Source organism: Elephas maximus, chromosome 14 (genome assembly GCF_024166365.1).
Source record: "Elephas maximus indicus isolate mEleMax1 chromosome 14, mEleMax1 primary haplotype, whole genome shotgun sequence".
Classification (NCBI taxonomy): domain Eukaryota; kingdom Metazoa; phylum Chordata; class Mammalia; order Proboscidea; family Elephantidae; genus Elephas; species Elephas maximus.
In genome coordinates, this window is record NC_064832.1 from 52,000,427 (window position 1) to 52,020,918 (window position 20,492).

General features: G+C 35.5%; 1 pseudogene; it reads left to right on the forward strand.

Moving 5' to 3' along the window:
• Positions 1-9,413: 9,413 nt before the first annotated feature.
• Positions 9,414-9,617, forward strand: LOC126058211 (protein transport protein Sec61 subunit gamma-like; annotated as a pseudogene).
• Positions 9,618-20,492: the final 10,875 nt, after the last annotated feature.

Sequence of the window (20,492 nt, forward strand, 5' to 3'; positions counted from 1 at the left end):
CTTAAGTTTTGAGAATTGTGTGAAAATATATTTATTTGTTTTCGAATTAATGAAAACTTAAAATATTTCCTACTTAAGGCCAGGGAAGATTTTATATTTGTTTTATTTCAAAATATTTCAAATATTGACAGCAGAGTAATGAAATTGTATAATGAGAGATTTTTGGCATTCTTTTAATTTCATCTAAGGTCAAATAACACTGACACTGCCATGAAATGATTGATGCTTCCCATGTTGCTTCGGTTAATGTTTGCTGTATATTGCTATTCCAAAAACAGTGGCCTAAATCATGAGTCATATATTTGGCTCACGATTCTTAGATCAACAATTTGTGCTGGTCTTTTAATCTGGGTTAAGCACCATCAATCTCTGTTGGTCTCACTTGTCTGGAGCTGGTTGATTTTGGAAGACACTGGCTGGGATGGATGAGACAAATGGGGTCGCTCTCCACATGTCTCTCTTCCTCCAACAGGCTAGCCCAGTCTTATTTACATGGTTATCACAGGCTTCCAAGGTTGGATATTCCAACATGCTATAGAGCATAGGGTCTTAAGTACTTTCTTTAAAATGGCAAAACTCTCACTTTTGGTAGGATTTGTCTCTCAACAGTTGGTACCAACATGCCTCTAGTAGTCCCCACGATATGTGTTCCATCTTGGACACCATATCATCTTGGTACTCTGTTTCAATGTAGTGCATCTGAGTAATGACCTATGGGATGATGAGAGAATCAGACTCTTGGTAGTAGAAATTAAACCACGAATCCAGAAAGACAATCAGCACTGGGGAAACATGTGAAAGGTGGTCTGCTATCCTTGTTATCCTGCTTATTGAGTATAGTATAGTATAATATCCCCCAAAATTCATGGCCACTCAGAATATGTCTTATTTGGACATATGGTATTTGCACATGCAATCAGTGAAAGTTTTTGAGATTAAATCACCCTGAATTTAAATAAGGCTCTAAATCTAAGAGAAAGGAGAGGGAAATTTAGAGATAGTGGCACAGGGAAGAAGCCATGTGAAGAGAGAGGCAGAGATTGAAGTTATAAGACCACAAGCCAAGGAGAAACAAGAATTACTGGAAAACATCAGAAACTAGGAAGACGCAAGCAAGGATTCTTCCTTCAAGACTTTAGAGGGAGTGTGGCTCTGCCAACACTTTGATTTCAGACTTTTAGCCATCAGAACTGTGAGAGAATAAAATTTCTGTTATTTTAATTTACCAGGTTTGTGACAGTATATTATAGCCATGCTGGGAATTAAAACATTGGGTTAAATAAATCCAAATGAATCGTATATATAAGATGCCAGGGCTGTGATAATTATTTTCCAGTAAAGAAAACACAGCTGGAGCAGTCAATGTAATTGGAGTCACTATCTAATTACAGTAATTCAATCAGGTGATTAAGAAAGGGTGTGATTTAAAAAAAAAAAAAAATCTGATTCTTTAAAGTCTTTCATGGAGTAGCTAATTTCAAATATATTTTCAAGCATGAAGTGGTGCTTTTGGTTTATCATGTTGGTGAGCAGGATGAGGTATGAATTTATATGTGGCAGATAGCTAATCAGAGAACTCCGCCAGTGGCTTTTTATACCTATTCCAACTAAATACTCAGAAACTAGGGTCATAGCCACAGGTTTTGTTTACAGAACTACTTGATCCATTATAAGATTGAAATAGGCCAAATTCAACTTGTTCAAGTATGATTCTGGGTCCCAAGGTATCAATGTTTGCTTAAAATCATTAATTTTTAAAAGATTTGCTTAATTTTCTTTCCCTGGTGCAGTTACCCCAGTTGTGACACAACTTCCTTCCTGGAACACCATGGCGGTTTATAATATAAACATTTGCTGTTAATGTAGTCATTTATCAAAGGTGCCTTCCCCACATTCAGGATGTTTCAGATCTGTGAAGTGTCAATTTTTTTTTTTTTTTTCATTTTAGGTAGTCTCAAAAAAGGGGAGGGGAGAAGTGTATACTGTTCAAGTAGGAACGATATGAGCTATCCATTTATTTTTTGCCTAGGATTCTGTCTTAGTTATCTAGTGCTGCTATAAGAGAAATTCCACAAGTGAAAGCCTTTAACAAACAGAAGTTTATTCTCTCACAATCTAGTAGGTTAGAAGTCTGAATTCAGGGTACCAGCTCCAGGGGATGGCTTTCTCTCTCTGTCGGCTCTGGAGGAAGGTCCTTGCCATCAATCTTCCCCTGGTCTAGGGTCTTCTCTACCCAGCACAGTGATCCTAGGCCCAAAGAACATACTTTTCTCCTGGCTAATTTCTTGGTGGTATGAAGTCCCCTTGTTTCTCTGCTCCCTTCTCTCCTTTATATCTCAAAAAAAAAAAAAAAAAGTCTCAAGATACTACCTAATCTTGTAGATTGAGTCCTGCCTCATAAACATAACTGCCTGTAATCCTGCCTCATTAACATCATGGAGGTAGGATTTATAACACATAGGAAAATCACATCAGATGACAAAATTGTGCACAATTACACAATACTGGGAATCATGACACACATTTTGGGGCAACGCAATTCAATTTATACTAGATTCCATGATCAATTAGCCAATTTGTAATTGCCTATTGGTTGACTATTCTGATGCTCATTCTGACATTTGCCCTATTGTGATAATTATCTCCATTGTCTCCTGTTGCCAAGTGCAGAAACCGTACTCTGGGACTCTGGGACCTCATCAACCCTGCTGAAATCAGGAAGCAGAGTCCAATAGAAATATACGTCTCGTCACTAGCCTACACAGCATAGGTATTAAAATCTACTCAGTGAGGGTAATGTTCCTGTCACGTGTATACACTTCAGTGCTACAGAATAAAGGTTTCTTTTGGGTCCTCTTATGGAATCAATTAAAAAATTAAAAAAAAAAAAGGTTGCTGTCAACTCTAACTCATGGTGACTCCATATGTTTCAGAGTAGAACTGCAGTCCGTAGTGTTTTCAAGGTCTAATCTTTTAGAAATAGGTCACAAAGACCTTCTTCTGAGCTTCTTTGAGCCGATTTGAACCACCATCCTTTCGGTCAGTAGCTGAGCACTTAATTGTTTGGACTACCCGCGGTCTCCACGGAACAAATTTAGGGCTTGTCAAATTGGACATGATAAACTGTTTAACATTTGTATCCAGCTAAACTTCTGATTTCTTTTGAAATTTTATATGAAAATTTCTAAACTTTATTTATTCCCTATTTCCATTTAATACATTTCTCACTAACCAAGTATATAATCACAACAGGCTTCAGAAACTCAGGCTACAGTATTACAGTCAGAACCATTACAAGGTTCCTTTTTATTGATAATTACAGTCTGGTCAACCAACGTAGACCATAAACGAAGCATACAACGCACTGGAAATATTTAACTCTTTCAAATCCAACAGCAATGGGTTTAAATCCAGGTTCACACACTTGTCCCATAATACAGTGTAAATTATTGAAACTTAATGAGCATTGTTATCACCAGGAACATCAAGATAATATAGCAAGAACACCTATTTCATAGAAGAGCCATTGTGAGGATTAAATAAGTGTCTAATAAATGGTAATATTATAAAAGCAATCTATTATTAAATGAGGGTTAGAATAATAAAATGACATGTAGTTCAATTCAAATTTTCCCAATATCTACAAGGTGGCTACAAAGTACGTAACTAGAAAACATTACAGCTTGTGGATATACATATATTTTTTAATTTTATGATAGTGAAACTCTCCTGTCTAAATCAGGTATGCACTTTTGTTGTTATTCATAAATAGTGGCTTAAGTGCTTCTGAAAGTGAATTCAGAAAATATATACTGAAACAGTGCAGATACACAGGCAATCGAAACACCACCCTTTAACTTGAATTACTGCACACCAAGCAGTCCTACATTGACAGGTAACTATTATTTATGAGAAGATGATATATTACCCTAAGTTCTCCCGACAGTCTTTCTGTATATTTCTTTTACCCAGGACAGTTGCAATTTAATAGTGCATTAAAAGACCATGTGCTATGCTATTTGTCATATGCTATATTTATATAATCTATGCTACTTCCTGCTTGAGTCCTAATTAATCTAGCAAATACCTCATTGCCTTTTCAAAAACCTGACTCTATTTTAAGGTTAATTATGAAACCATTGCAACATTACTGACACATTAACTATATATATTTTTTTTCTTGGTAACCAGAAAGTTTACAGGGTATTGGCGAAATTTTAATTGTAATATCACTTTCCTCATGTTTGATTTTTACTTTTCATCTTCTATGTGTTTGACTTTTCCTTTAGCTAGCACATTTTTTCTGTAAAATAGATCAACTCGTAACTGAAAAATCATGTGTGGCAGTTATGTGCAGCTGTTTTAAGAAAGGAAAAAGGCAAAGTATATATACTTCTTTTATCTTTATCAAGCAATGACTCAGAGATCATCCTGACACTAACAGCACATTAAAAAGTATGTTTCCCCCCTATTCTCTGGAGGTCTTCCTAGTCTTCTGGTCCTTGCTGACAATTTTATAGATCCTGGCTATGAGCCTTCCAGATGTAGGCAACTGGTAGAAAATGCCCCAGGATCTTCCTCAAAGTATACTACAAGACTGGGTATGTTGGAAATAATTTTCCCAAGCACATTATATTCCTATCAGGATCAGGTCTCTGGCCAGCCTCCAACTCCCACGAAGAAACAAACCAATAAACACAGAGGAGGAAAAGGAGCTGAAGCCCAAAATGTACATTGTCGATAATATAGGTAAAGGGTTTCTTAAACGCATTTTGAGAAACATTTGTCTAAACTGTTTGTAATAGTCATTATTTTCTACATTCTCTTCTATCAAATAAATGGAAATAACTCTTATTTTACATTGTTAAAAAGAACTTGATTTTGCTATAGAACATTTTAACACAGTATTTTACCACTTTCAATTATTCTTCTTCCATTTTGAGGGAAAAAATAGCAGTTTGTAAATCTACATATTTAAATTTATACATACATGCATACTTAAACCTATATCTCTTTTAAAATATATACATATTTCTTTAAACTAATCAGACTTCTTAAAACAACAGTTCATGCATGAGTCATACATTATTTCAGTGTGTACAACTGACCATTTGGAGAGCATACAAATATACACCAATAAATAGGACTGAAAATAAACATGCATTACAATCAAAGACTGAAGAATTGAACACGTGGTTCTCAGCAATAACAGACTTACAAATATATTGTCATTTGGGTAATAATTGCTTTCCTACGCATTAAGGAGTAAAACCTGAAATGTCAGTAGCTCATGAATTACCATCTAGGGTGTCCTCCAATGGGCTTTCTTAGAAGACTTCAATTATGATTATAATAGAATTTCATAAAAGTGCTTCTATTTGTATTTAATTTAAACTTTCAATAAGTGCTGTATTTCAGGCAGAAAAAAATGTTTCTAAATGCAATATTTTAAGATCCTACTGGTAATTTTTTTTATTTTTTTACTGGTACTAGTTGAGACAAAGCAGTTTGTTAGTACAACTATCTAGGGCAGAGGAAAATATAAACTTTTCATACTCAGTGAAGGGAAAATGAGCTCAATAAAACTGCCTACCAATTATACTTCGTATTCTTCAAGGCTTTGTAGTCTGCTCTATTAATGCATATACCAAAACTTTAACAAATGCTCATTTTGTGACCAAAAATTATGCAAATACTAAAATAACAAACATAGCTAAGCTCTTGACCCATCAGTGCCTTTGGAGAATTTACAGTCTAAAGAGCTGTTTTTACTGAGAATTGTTCCAAAATAATGGATTTTACAGGTATAAGCCAGAACTTAAAATTAGGAATAAAAAGGATTACCGACATTTATATATTAACTAAATAATAAAAAAAAGACAAAATTTAAAGCCACAATTATCACACCACAATTACAAGTCCTAAACATATAAAAATAGTGAAGATTCTATGCTTTTCACCAGGGACCTTACATACCAAATAAAAATAAATGAAATTAAATAAAAGAAGATCAATGTATAAACATGCATTACAGAGCTATCACATAGAGTTGTGAAAAAAGAATAGCTCAAACAAGGATCACATCTAAGTGCTAGGCAAATGATACAAATGTGTATTGTTGTCTTAATCATACATATATAGGCATGATAACAGGAATAATTAAAGAAAAATATCTTACCGTTGATCAATTAGACAAAGGTCATGAAAAAATGCCATTGCAAACAGTACTTAAAGGAAGAGGTGAGGACACAATAACACTTAAGAGGGAAAAAAAAATCATAAATAAGAGGCATGAGTTGAGAAGTGAAATAAAAATTAACTGAATTAAAATTAAATAGATACATTAAAAGTGGTCATGGGAATAAGTCAGAATGCATGAGACTTATTATATTAATTATTATTGCATGATAGATTAACATGGTGTTCTCATGCTGTGGAATGTGGTGAGAACTACTTGTAGATCTTTGGGGAGGGAGAGAATAGAAGGCAGAAAAAACATTTTATCTAGGGATGCAGTCACTACATAGGAAAACCAATAAAGAACTTACAGTAATAAATGACAGAAGGGAGTTAAGGATTTGGCTACGGTAACAAAAAGAATGATTTCTGTTTTTTTTTTTTTTTAAGAGAGAAGTCACTGGACACTTGACAAAATCAGCTCTTGTAGAAAGAGGCGAGTCTGCAGTAGTTAAAAGTTAAGAAGGAAAGAAGGGAGTGTAATGATTAAAGTTTTCAAGAATGGGAGAAGGACAGCCAATTACCTGGGCAGTGACAGTGATGAAGGTGGTTCAAGTTGCTGGACACCTGGGGTGGTTACAAAGAAAGAGATACCCCATATAGAGAACTTTTTCTTTTTGCTCGACTCTTATTTTCAAAGAAGGTGGTGGACTCCATATAGTGCAGAAAATGACAACGAACAAGTGAAGTCAGTATAACAGGATAATAAGAATGAAAGAGAAGAAGCAAAGCACAGTTAAAGCCACTGAGGACAAGTGTGTAACCTGTCTTCTTCCAGAAACTTTGGCTACTTGAGTGTTTGAGAGAAGATATCCATTTATTGGACTAGATCAGTGAATCAGGCCCTATGTACACACTCAGCATGAAGAAAAGAAAATAAGGTAGGTGACACTGCCAATGGAGACAGTAGGAGGAGCTGACTGGAAAAAGGAAGATAATGATGAAGTTAGGAATGCAGGGAAGCAAGGAAAGTCAAAAGATAAAAAGGTCTGCTGGTGCCAGCAGGGCACTGGATTGTGATATGGGGTACAGGCAGCATGTGGGACCTGGAGGTGGTGATCGGGGAGAGTAGCACTGAGCTGCTGAAGGAACACACTGGGGGCTGTAATAAGGAATCTTTGACTTGCTGTTTAGAGTTCTAATGATTTATAAAGGATTATATAAACACTAATTAGAAAGTACACAAGATAATGGGGAAAAACATGCAACACGTCTACTATACCATTCGGAAGAAATAAATGAGTTGGCTACAAGATTAATATCACATGAGAGTTTCGGCAGATTGTAGAGCAAGGTATCAATTTACACGTTATGATACAGCCCAGGTTATACTCGTCTCATTTTTTTTTTAATCCATTCTCAGTCATTCAATTTGAAATGGAAACAACACGTGAAATTGTGTAGTTTTAGTTAGATTGTCAACACATCAAACCATAATTGGTCTACTGGTTGATATGAAATTTATCTAATGCATTTTCTCCAGATATCTTCTCAGGGACAGCTGCTCTTGAAGAGTTCCACTACATTTCCTGACACCCAGTTCTAGTAATGCTTTGTTAGTGATTAAAAAAAAAAAAAAATTAATCTACTTGGAAAATGACTATAGTTTCAATAAAATTTGATAGTTTATGAAATCGGGAAAATAAAATTGTATTTCTTTTTCAGTTTGGCTGGAAGCTGTATTAATGTTCATTTGAAATACACTTTATTTTGATCTTGATCTCATTTTTATATTTCTACTTCATGTAATTTTGCTAATACCTTTCAGATAATGTACTTGTGACTATAAAATAGTTATTCAACAAATTTTTAAATAATAATCTCCCTCCAATCTGAAGAAATTCAGACTCTCTCCCTGTGCAAAGGTGTAAAGTTTCACTCAATAGTTTCTAATACTTCCATTTAGCAGTGCATTCTTTCTTGATTATAACTACTAACTACTAGAGATTAGGACACTAAGTGGAGTGGATAATATTAAACCCAAATTAATATTTTATTACTGATTTTGGAATTTGAAATATATAGCAATTATTCAGTTCATTATCTTTTATGCAGAATAACCACGAAGAAAAATGGGTTTGCTTTATCTAATTTCAAAGAGAAAGATAACTAACATTTATTCCTACTCTGTGCCAGTTGGAGCCCTGGTGGCACAGTGGTTAAAAACTCACCTGCTAACCAAAAGGTGGGCAGTTCAAATCCACCAGCTGCTCCTTGGAAACCTTATGGGGCAGTTCTACCTTGTTCAATAGGGTCACTATGAGTCAAAATCAACTTGAACGGCAGCTGTTTTTTTTTTGTTGTTGTTTTTTATTTTTGTTTATGTGTCAGTCATTTTACTTGGCAATTCAAGATACATATTTTTAAAAATAATAGGTAGTGGTGCAGACACCAGAATATGAGTGGCATAGGTCATCTGTACAGAGGAAATTGGCAAGTGGAGGAAAATTGACAAGTAGCAACAGAAGATTAGAATGTCTGTGAGCAATGGAGTACAGTGTCAATGTGACCACAGTAGTAAGGGTCTGTCATACCCAAGGAAGCCTGAAGCTTTACCATCTATTGAAAAGTCACAATATATAAGTAAGCTTCCCTGTAGATTTTCAGATTTACATTGCGAGTAAACTTCTAGAGAAGACCGAAATTCCCACTTGTCCAGCTCATGGAAACCAAGGTTTGAGGGTTTGTATTAAATATTACTGACTGCCTTTGTGCTTACTCGTTGGTGAAATCCGGGGACTTTAACCTACTATGTGGTTGTTAGTATTTGCACAAATTAGTTCATAAGGTGAAGGTCTAGATGAATGGCTTCAACTAGGTTTTGTATGTCAATTTCACTAACCTTTAATATTTTTCCAATAATCTGTTTTTCTTCAGTTTGTGTTTTTTTTTTTTTCAATCGCCACTGCTTTTGACTAGTACAAACTACCATCATCTGGAACAGGCGGAACACTCCATTTCCTTTTTTTTCTTTTTCCACCACTCCCAGTCATTCTCCACATAACAGTTAATGTATATATACATTTTTTTTAACCATAGGTCCAATCAGTTTACAAACCTGATTAATATCCATCTATGCCTTTCTATTTCATTTTAGGATAAAATTCAAAATCCTTATCAAGGTGTACAAATTAAGAATTATGTTTAGGTCTTAAGTGGTAGTTGGACACCCGAGCATGGATTAAGTGATGAAATTTGTTGAGACAAGTTGGTGGTTTGTGAAGGACTCAATTTAACTGGTTAAAAGATACACCAAATCTGATTAAAAAAAAGAAAAAACTGTCATAGCAACACCAGCAGGATTTTCTATAATGGGATCTTTTGACCTCTTTTTGAAATTGATACATATCCCTATTAATAACATCATTGTTGATGGCTGAATAACTTTTTGGGAGAGTTTTTCTCTTGGGCCTTTGTGAACAAGTGAGGGTTTGAAAAGCAAGCTCAAAGGGTAATAATTTGCCATATATTTGTGTTTTCCTTTTGTTTTTTTTCTCCCAGTATGTTTTCGATTTCTAAATGAAAATAATTTCAAAATAAACTAACTTCTTTTTTCCATCAGAAGTATTTTTGAATTTTTAAGTGATAATATATTGAGGTGAAAGTCACTATCACTTTTTTATGAAAGTAATGAATTATTTCTTTTTTTTTTATTTTGGAGAATTTTTGATAGGTTTGTAATTCTTAGCTGATGAGTCACTTCATATTCAAGAAGTTTGCTATTTTTAGAATAGTTGTTTTGGGGTTGTAATGCATCTTTCCATTAAAGAAGTGTATACAATGTTTCTATTTAGTCCCATAAATTTCCAATTTGTTTCAATATTTTTCTTTAGCCTTCTTTTGCATTAATTTCTTTTATGATTTCATTTGTCTACACTATCAGCTTCTTTTTTACATATTTTAAAAATATTTAGTGCCCTAGGTTTGAAAACATTTATCTTTTATTACGTATCTTCTGGGTTAATGTATTATACCTGCTTCATATGCCATATAAGGAAGTTATGGGTGTATCCTCTCAATTCAATTCAACCTTTCATTGTATTACCAACTATATACCTTTTATTTTATATCTGTTACAAACACACAATATAGTCCATTCATTTTGCTTTAGAAATTAAGTCACCTTTTAGAGAAATTAAAATAAGAAAAATGACTTTTATATTTAATTTATTCTATATTCAGTGCTTTTTATTTCTTTCAGTAAATCCAGGTTTCTTACTTATATTAATTCTTCTTTCTGAAGAATTTTCTTTAATGTATCATACAGTAATGCTCTGACAATAATACTTTCATGTAATATGTATTTGTCTAATAAAGCTATTCCACCACCAATTTTGAAAGTATTTTTTTTTTTGCTGGCTGTACAATTCTGGCTGGGCAGCATCTTGCTTTGTTTTGTTCAGGGCTTCAAATCAGTTCTTCCTGGTTCAGTCATGGCTGACAAAGCAAAACCAGAATGGACTCACATTTGTAAAATGTGCATGAACCAAGCAATTACCTGAACCGAAACACTACAAGTTGACGCTCTGCTTGAAATGTAATCTCCCTCATAGAAAACAAGGCAGCGTGTACATTGCATAGCAAGCAAATCTCTTGACTGCAGAGCTCAAAGATGGTGCTCAACCTCATTGTTTGAATGTTGCTCTCCAGAGTCCTGGCAATAACCTAGTATCCTGTATCAGGCTCCTTAAGGGGCTCACTAACATCTTCCAAGTCTCCTATTCCAAAGCTTTGACCCATAATTTTTCCATTCCTGTTACCATTCTGCTTAACCCAAATTTTAAAAACTTCAGTCTGTTCTGATTTAGCTTCATCAGCCATGACTGAAACATTTCAAGCCAGGTCAAAGCCCTGGTGTTTTTTTTTTTTTTTTTCAGCACTTTAAGGTAACATTATTTTCTTCCATTTTCCACAATATCTGATGAGAAGTCTGCTGCTATTCTAATATTTGTTTTCCTATATGTAACTAGTTGACGTCTAATCAGCTCCGTCTGCTGGTGACCCCATATGTGTCGAAGTAGAACTGCTGTTCTCCAAGGGTTTTCAATGGCTCATTTTTCAGAAGTAAATTGCCACAGGCCTTTCTTCCTAAGCACCTCTAGGTGAACTCTAACTTCCAACCTTTTGGTTAGCAGCCGAGTGTACTAATAATTTGCACAACCCAGTGATGCCCTCCCTGTCTATAACACACCCTTTTTTCTTTGTCTGGCCTTAATATTTCTCTTTGTTTTATAGCAGTTTGAATATTTTTTTTTTTTAAGTGTGTGTTTGTTGGTTTCGTTTTAATGTTGTTGAAAATACACTCAACATAACGTATGCCAATTCAACAATTTCTGTGCGTACAATTCAGTAACATTGATTACAGTCTTCCAGTTGTGCAACCCTTCCTTTTCTGAATTGTTCCCCCCTCCTTAACATAAACTTACTGCACCCTAAGTTTCCTATTTAATCATTCAAGCTGCTGCTGTCACTTTGATCCCATAAACAGATTTTAGGGAACATTTTTGGTTTAAGTTTCAAAGATTATCTCAGGGAAATTGTTTCAGGGTTCATCCAGCCCTCATGGCTCTAGAAAGTCTGGAATAAATGATAATTTGAAATTCTTTACTGTATTTCCCACCTTTTGATCAGAATTCTTCTGACGAATCTTTGATCAAAAGTTCAGTAATGGTAGTCAGGCACAACCCAGTTATTCTTGTCTCATGGCAAAGAGGACGGTGCCCATGGAGGCAATTAGCCACACATTCCATATCCCACTTCCCATTCCTGACTTTCCTGCTTCCTCTCTTGCTCCAGGCAAATAAAGACCAATCGTCATGCCTTGGAGGGCCACTGGCAAGCTTTTAAGACCCCAGATGATCTAGGAGGTAGAACAGAAACACTAAATGCCATATTTGGCCACTTAACTAGGATGTCCCCTGAAATCATGACCCTAAACCTCCAAATCAAGGAAGCAAATCCTGTCAAGTGTTTGGTTGTACTTAAGCAGTCTCAGCAGCTGCACTTTTTGTTGTTATTGTTTTGTAAACACACTTGTCACAAAACTTTTGCCAAATTTCATTTTTTGAGATGTATGACTTACTGCAGCATGTAACACAAAAGCCACCACAGTATGACAAACTGACAGAGTTTGTGGTGGCTTGCAGGTTGCTATGATACTGGAAGCTTCGCCACCATTATCTTAAACACCAGCAGGATCACCCTGGTGGACAGGTTTCAGCGGAGCTTCCAGACCAACACAGGTCAGGAAACAGGAGCTGGCAGTCTACTTCCGAAAAAAATTGGCCAGTGAAAACCTTATGAATAGCAGTGGAACATTGATATAGTGCCAGAAGATGAGGCCCTCGGTTTGGAAGACACTCAAATTACAGTTGGGAATGAGCTCTCTCCACAAACTAGCATTGACCTTAATGACGTGGATGGAGTCAAGCCTTCAGGACATTCATTTGCTGCTGTGGAACAACTCAAAATGAGAAGAAACAGCTACAAACTTCCATTAATAATAGGAACATGGAATGTCTGATGTACGAATCTAGGAAAATCGGAAGTTGCCAAAGCTGAAATGCAATGCTTAAACATTAATATTCTAGGCATTATTGAGCTGAAATGGACTGGCATTGGCCATTATGAATCAGAAAATCATATGGCCTACTATCCTGGGAATGACAACTCGAGGAGGAATGGCATTGTGTTCAGCATTGAAGAGAACATTTCAAGATCTATCCTGAAGTGCAGTACTGTCAGTGATAGAACAATATCCACATGCCTACCAGGAAGAGCAGTTAACATGACTATTCAAATTTATGCAACAACCACTAAGGCCAAAGATGAAGAAATTGAAGATTTTTACTAGCTTCTGCAGTCTGAAATTGATTAAACAAGCAATCAAGATGCATTGATAATCACTGGTGATTGGAACATGAAAGTTGGAAGCAAAGACGAAGGGTTTGTAGTTGGAAAATAAAGCCTTGGTGATAGAAATGATGCCAGAGATTGCACGATAGAATTTTGCAAGACCAACAACTTCTTCATTGCAAGTACCTTTTTTCAACAACATAAAAAGTGGCTATACACATGGACCTCACCAGATGGGAAACACAGGAATCAAATCAACAATATCTGTTGAAAGAGATGATAGAAAAGCTCAATATCATCAGTTAGAACAAGGCCAGGGGCCCACTGTGGAAAGGTCCCTCAATTACTCATACGCAAGTTCAAATTGAAGCTGAAGACAATTAAAACAAGTCCATTAGAGCCAAAATAATATCTTGAGTATATCCCACCTGAATTTGGAGTCCATGGAGACCTGATGGAGCAGTGGTTGAGAGCTACAGCTGCTAACCGAAAGATTGGCACTTAAAATCCAACGGCAGCTCCTTGGAAACCTAATGGGGTAGTTCTACTCTGTTCTATAAGGTCTCTGTGAGTTGGAAACGACTAGAAGGCAATGTATGGGTCTCAAGAATAGATTTGACGTATTGAACACTAATGTCCGAAAGCCAGATGAGTTATAGGAAGACATCAGGGACATCATGCGTGAAGAAAGCAAAAGATCATTAAAAAGAGAGGAAAGAAAGAAAAGACCAAAATGGATGTCAGAAGAGACTCTGAAACTTGCTCTTGAACATAGAATAGCTAAAGTGAAAGAAAGAAATGTTGAAGTAAAAGAGCTGAACAGAAGATTTCAAAGACAAAGTAAAGTATTATAAAGACTTGTGCAAAGACCTGGAGATAGAAAACCAAAAGGGAAGAACAGGCTCAGCATTTCTCAAGCTGAAAGAACAGAAGAAAAAATTCAAGCCTTGAGTTGCAATATTGACGGATTCTATGGGCAAAATATTGAAGGAGGCAGGAAGCATCAAAATCAGATGGAAGGAATACACAGAGTCAATGTACCAAAAAGAATTGATGGACATTCAACTATTTCTCAAGGTAGCATATGATCAAGAATCAATGGTATTGAAAGAAGTCCAAACTGAATGGAAGGTATTGGCTCAAGACATCACTCTTGGTAAGGTAGAGGGTCAGTGAAAAGGAGGAAGACCTCCACGAGATGGATTAACACAGTGGCTGCAACAATGGGCTCAGACATAACAATGATTGTGAGGATGGTGCAGGACCAGGCAGTGTTTCATTCTGCTGTACATAAGGTCAACATGGTTCAAATCAACTCAATACACCTAACAACAACAACACAACTTATTGACATCAATTTCAGTAATTGCCTGTGCAATCCTTCCCTTAATCAATGTGATTAAAATGATTTTCCCTCACCATTACCCTTTGTCCTCCATTTCTCCTACCTCCCATACCTGGTAAACACTAATAAACTTTGGTCTCTGTACCTTTGCCTTTTCTTGTCTTTTTATATAATCAAGGTTATACAATATTGGTCCTTTTGTGCTTGAATTATTTCTCTCAGCATAATGTCTTCAAGCTCCATCCATATTGTAGCATGTATCAAGACTTAATTTCTTCTACTGGCTGAATAGTATTCTGTTGCATGTATATACCCCATTTTGTTTACCCATTTGTCTGTTGATCGGCATTTAGGTTGTTTCTACCTTTTGGCTATTGTGAATAGTGCTGTAATGAACATTGGTGTACAAGTCTCTGAGTTATCTGCTTTCAAGTCTTTTGGGTATATAACTAGGCCAGGAATTGCTGGTTCATATGATAGTTCTATTTTTAGTTTTTGCACCCAACAGCAATGAATAAGTGTTCCAATTTCCCAACATCCTCAGAACACTTGTTATTTCTTGGGTTGGTTTATTTTGTTGTTTTTTTTTTTTTTTGTTTACCTTAGCCATTCTAAGGGGAGTGAAATGGTATCTCATTGTGGCTTTTATTTTCATCTCCCTGATGCTAACAATGTTGAATATCTTTTCATGTGTTTGGTAGCCATTTGAATATCCTCTTTGTTGATATGATTATTCTAGTCCTTTGTCCATTTTATGATTGGGTTATTTACCTTCTTGTTAAGTTGTAGAGGTTTTGTGTATATTTTGGTTATTAGATTCTTATCAGGTATATATGGTTTTTGAAGATATTCTTCCAGTCAGTAACTTGTCTTTTCAATTTTCTGTCTTTTTTTTTTTTTTAATTCTGCTTTAGGTAAAAGTTTACAGGTCAAGTTAGTTTCTCATACAAAAATTTATACACACATTGTTATGTGACACTAGTTACTATCCCTATAATGTCAACACACATTCCTCCTTTCCACTCCAGATTTCCCCTGTCCATTCAACCAGCTCCTATCCCTTTCTGCCTTCTCATCTTGCCTCTGCAAAAGAGTTTCCCATTTAGTCTCAGGTATCTATTTGAACTAAGTAGCACATTCTTCACAAATATCATTTTGTGTTTTATAGTCCAGTCTAATCTTTGTCTGAAGAGTTGGCTTCAGGAATGGTTTTAGTTCCGGGTTAACAGAGAGTTCAGGGGCCATGTCTTCTGAAGTTCCTCCAGTCTCAGTCAGACCATTAAGTCTGCTCTTTTTACTAGAATTTGAGTTCTGCACCCCACTTTTCTCCTGCTCCATCAGGGACTCTCTGTTTTGTTCCCTGTCAAGGTAGTCATTTGTGGTAGCTGGACACCATCTAGTTCTTCTGGTCTCAGGCTGATGGAGTCTGGTTTATGCGGCCCTTTTGTCTCTTGGGTTAATATTTTCATTGTGTCTTTGGCATTCTTCATTTTCCTTTGCTCCAGATGGGTTTGGACCAATTGATGCATCTTTGATGGCTGCTCACTAGCTTCTAAGACCCTATAGGCCACTCACCAAAGTGAAACGCAGAACATTTTCTTAATAAACTTTCTTATGCCAATTGACCTAGATTTCCTCTGAAACCATGGTCTCCAGAACCCCGTCCCTGCTGTGTTCCTCGAAGTGTTTGGTTGTGTTCAGGAAACTTCTTAGCTTTTGGTTTAGTCCAATGATGCTGAATTCCCCTCTATTGTGTGATGTACTTCCCTTCAACTAAGATAATTCTTATCTACTTTCTATTAGTGAATTCCTCTCTCCCTCCATCCCCACCCTCAGAACCATCAAAGAATATTTTCTTCTTTGTTTAAATGTTTTCTTGAGCTCTTATAATAGCGGTCTCATACAATATTTGTCCTTTTGCAACTGACTAATTTCACTCAGCATAGTGTCTTCCAGATTCATCCATGTTATGAGATGTGTCCCATATACATGGTTATTCTTTATCCTTGCATAGTATTCCATTGTGTGAATATACCATAATTTGTTTATCCATTCGTCCATTGATGGGCACCTAGGTTGTTTCCATCTTTTTTTGCTATTGTGAATAGTGCTGCAGTGAACATGGGCATGCATGTATCTATTCATGTGACGGCTCTTATTCCTTATGATATATTCCAAGGAGTGGAATTGCTGGATCATATGGTACTTCTTTCTATTTGTAGCTTTTTGAGATTTCCAAAGTGATAGCACCATTTTACATTCCCACCAGCAGCGTATAAGTGTTCCAGTCTCTCCACAACCTTTCCAACATTTATTATTTTGTGTTTTTTGGATTAGTGCTTGCCTTGTTGGGGTAAGATGGTATCTCATTGAGTTTTGATTTGCATTTCTCTAATGGATAAAGATTGTGAGCACTTCCTCATATATCTGTAAGACACCTAAACATCTTCTTTGATGAAGTGTCTGTTCATATCCTTTGCCCATTTTTTAATTGGATGATTTTTTTTTTTTTTTTTTGTGGTTGAAGTTTTGCAGTATCTTGTGGATTTTAGAGAATAGACCTGATTGGATATGTCATAGACAAAATTTTTTTTCCTAGTCTGTAGATTTTCTTTTTACTCTTTTGGTGAAGTCTTTGGATGAGCATAAGTGTTTGATTTTTAGGAGCTTCCAGTTATCTAGTTTCTCTTCTGAAGTTTATGCATTGTTAGTAATGTTTTGTATACTGCTTTAGGCCATGTCTTGGGACTCTTAGTATTGTTCCTATTTTTTCTTCCACAATCTTTATCATTTTAGATTTTATATTTAGGCTTTTGCTCCATTTTGAGTTAGTTTTTGTACATGGTGTGAGGTTTGTTTAATTGTTCTACCTTTATTTATGTTAGTTTAGGTAGGTAGTGTGTTTGTAGAAATGTGTCCATTTTCTCTAGATTTTCAAATGTGTTGGAGTTCATTTTTCATAGTATTTCATTATGATCCTTTTAATTTCATTTGAGTCTGTTGTGACATTGCCCATCTTATTTCTTATTCAGGTTATTTGCTTCCTCTCCTGTTTGTCTTTTGTCAGTTTTGCCAATGGTTTATTGATTTTGTTGATCTTTTCAAAGAACCAACTTTTGGTCTTGTTAGCTCTTTCAATTGTTTTTCTGTTCTCTATTTCATATAATTCTACTCTAATTTTTATTATGTGCTTTCTTCCAGTGCCCTAGGGTTTCTTTTGTTGCTCTCTTTCTAGTTGTTCAAGTTGTAGGTTAATGTGTTGATTTTGGCCCTTTCCCCTTTTTGGATGTGTGCATTTATTGCTATAATTTGCCCTCTGAGCACTACTTTTCCTGTGTCCCAAAGGTTCTGGTAGGATGTGTTTTCATTCTTATTTGATCCTGTGAATTTTTTTTATTCCATTCTTAATTTCCCAGTAGTTTTTAAGCAAGGTGTTCAGTTTCCATGTGTTTGATTTTTTTTTCCCCCTTGTTTTTTCTGTTATTGATTTCTGCTTTTATGTCTTTATGGTCAGAAAAGATGCCTTGTAATATATCAATGTTTTGGATGCTGTTAAGGCTTGCTTTGTGACCTAATATGTTGTCTATTCTGGAGAATGCTCCATGTGCTTTGGAAAAGTAAACTTGGCTTCTGTTGGGTGGAATGTTCTGTATATGTCTATGAGATCATGTTGGTTGATTGGGGCATTTAGATCTTTCATGTCGTTACTAAGCTTCTTTCCGGGTGTTCTGTCCTTCACCAAAAATGGTGTGTTGAAGTCTTCTAATACAATTTTTTTTTTTTCAGCTGTCTATTTCTCTTTTCAGAAACTCTCGTTGTGTGGTGGTTAAGTGCTACAGCTGCTAACCAAAAGGTCAGCAGTTTGAATCCACCAGGTACTCCTTGGGAATTCTGTGGGGCAGTTCTACTCTGTCCTGTAGGGTCGCTATGAGTCGGAATCAACTCAACGGCAACAGGTTTATTTATTTTTTTTTTTCTCTTTTCAATGCTGTTAAAGTTTGTTTTATGTATTTTGGATCTCTGTCATTGAGTGCACAAATATTTATTATGGTTATGGCCTCCTGGTGTATTGGCCATTTAATCACTATATACTGTCCTTCCTTATCCTTTGTGGTGGACTTTGCCTTAAAGTCTATTTTGCCAGAGATTATTATTGCCACTTGTGCTCTTTCTGATTATTGTTTGCTTGATATATATATATATATATTTTTTTTTTTTTCAATCCTTCGAGTTTTAGTTTATTTGTGTCTTTGAGTCTGAGTTGTGTCTCTTGCAGGTAGCATACAGGCAGATTTTTTTTTTAATTAATTCTGTAACTCTCTGTCTCTTTATTGGTGCATTTAGTCTATTTACATTCAGGATAATTATTAATTATGAATAGGTATGAGTTTAGTGCTGTCATTTTCATGTATTTTTTTTTTTTGCATGTGTTATTGAGAGTTTCTTTGTTCTACTTAATTTTTTGTCCTGTGTCGTTTTTCTTTACACATTTTCTTTTCATCTTTTCATTATTGTTGATTTTGTATTTGCTGAGTCTTCATGTTTTTCTTGTTTTTTTATTTTGGTATGTAGGATTATTAATTTTTTTTCTGTGGTTACCTTAATATTTTTCCCTATTTTTCTAAGTTTAAACCAATCTTTTATTTATATTGCCTTGACTTCCTCTCCATAAGAAACACCTATGACTACATTTTTCCTTCCATCTTTTTTGCTCTAATGTTGTCATCTTTTACATGTTGACGTCTCTGTTTCCCTGTTTTCATTGTTTAAGCTTTGACTTATTTTTGTGACTTTCCTATCTGGGTTGATATTTGTTTGCTCTCTCCTGTGTTCTAGTCTTGGGTTGTTATCTGCTGTTATTGATTTTCTAACAGGAGGACTGTCTTTAGCATTTCTTGTAATTTTGTTTTGGTCTTTACTAATTCCCTAAACTTCTGTTTATCTGGAATGCTCTAATTTCACCATCATATTTGAGACACAGTTTTTGCTGGATATATAATTGTTGGCTGGCATTCTTTTTTTTTTTTCCTTCAAGTCTTTATATATGTCTTCCTATTGCCTTCTTGATGCATGGTTTCTGCTAAGTAGTCAGACTGTCCCTTGTATGTGACTTTTCATTTATCCCTAGCTGCTCTTAAAATTCTTTTTTTATCTTTGGTTTTGGCATGTTTGATTATATGTCTTGTCAACTTTCTTTTGGGATTTACCTTATGTGGGTTTGATGAGCTTCTTGTATAGATACCTTCTCATCATTCACGATATCAGGGAAGTTTTCTGCCAATAAATCTTCAATGATTCTCTCTGTATTCTCCTTTATCCCCCCATTCTGATATTTCAATCACCTGTAGGTTATTCCTTTTGATAGAGTCCCACCTAATTACTAGGGTTTCGTAAAATTTTTATCTGATTTTTCCTCAAATAAGTTGGTGTCAAGTGCTTTATCTTTAATCTCACTAATTCTGACTTTCATTGCCTCAGTTCTGCTCCTATGATTTCCACTGAGTTGTCTAATTCTGAAATTTTATTGTTAATCTTTTGGATTTCAGTTTGCAGTCTGTGCATGGATTCTTGTAGCCTATTAAATTTGTCATTATGCTCTTGTATAACCTTCTGAAGTTCCTCTGTTGATCTGTCTGTGTGTTCCTTGGTTTGTTCTGTATTTTGTCTGATCTTCTTCCTGATATCTTGAAGGGTTCTGTATATTAGTCATTTGAATTCTACCTCCAGTAATTCCAAGAAATTATCTTCCTCAGGAAGGCTTTTTGATTCTTTGTTTTGTTGGCTTGCTGAAGCCATCATGGTCTGCCTTTTTATGTGATTTGATATTGACTGTTGTCTCTGAGACATCAATAAGTTATTATATTTATTTCATGTTTGCTTACTGTTTCTTAGCTTCTTGTTTTGTTTTGTTTTGATGTGCCTAAAAAAGCTGGTCATGTGAGCTAGTTTGATTATTGGCATCTTTGATGCTCTCATATCCTGTCTCCAGGTGGTTAGAGCTGTTACTATGTATGCGAGCCCAGAAGTCCATTTACTTTTCTTGTGTGGATTCAGA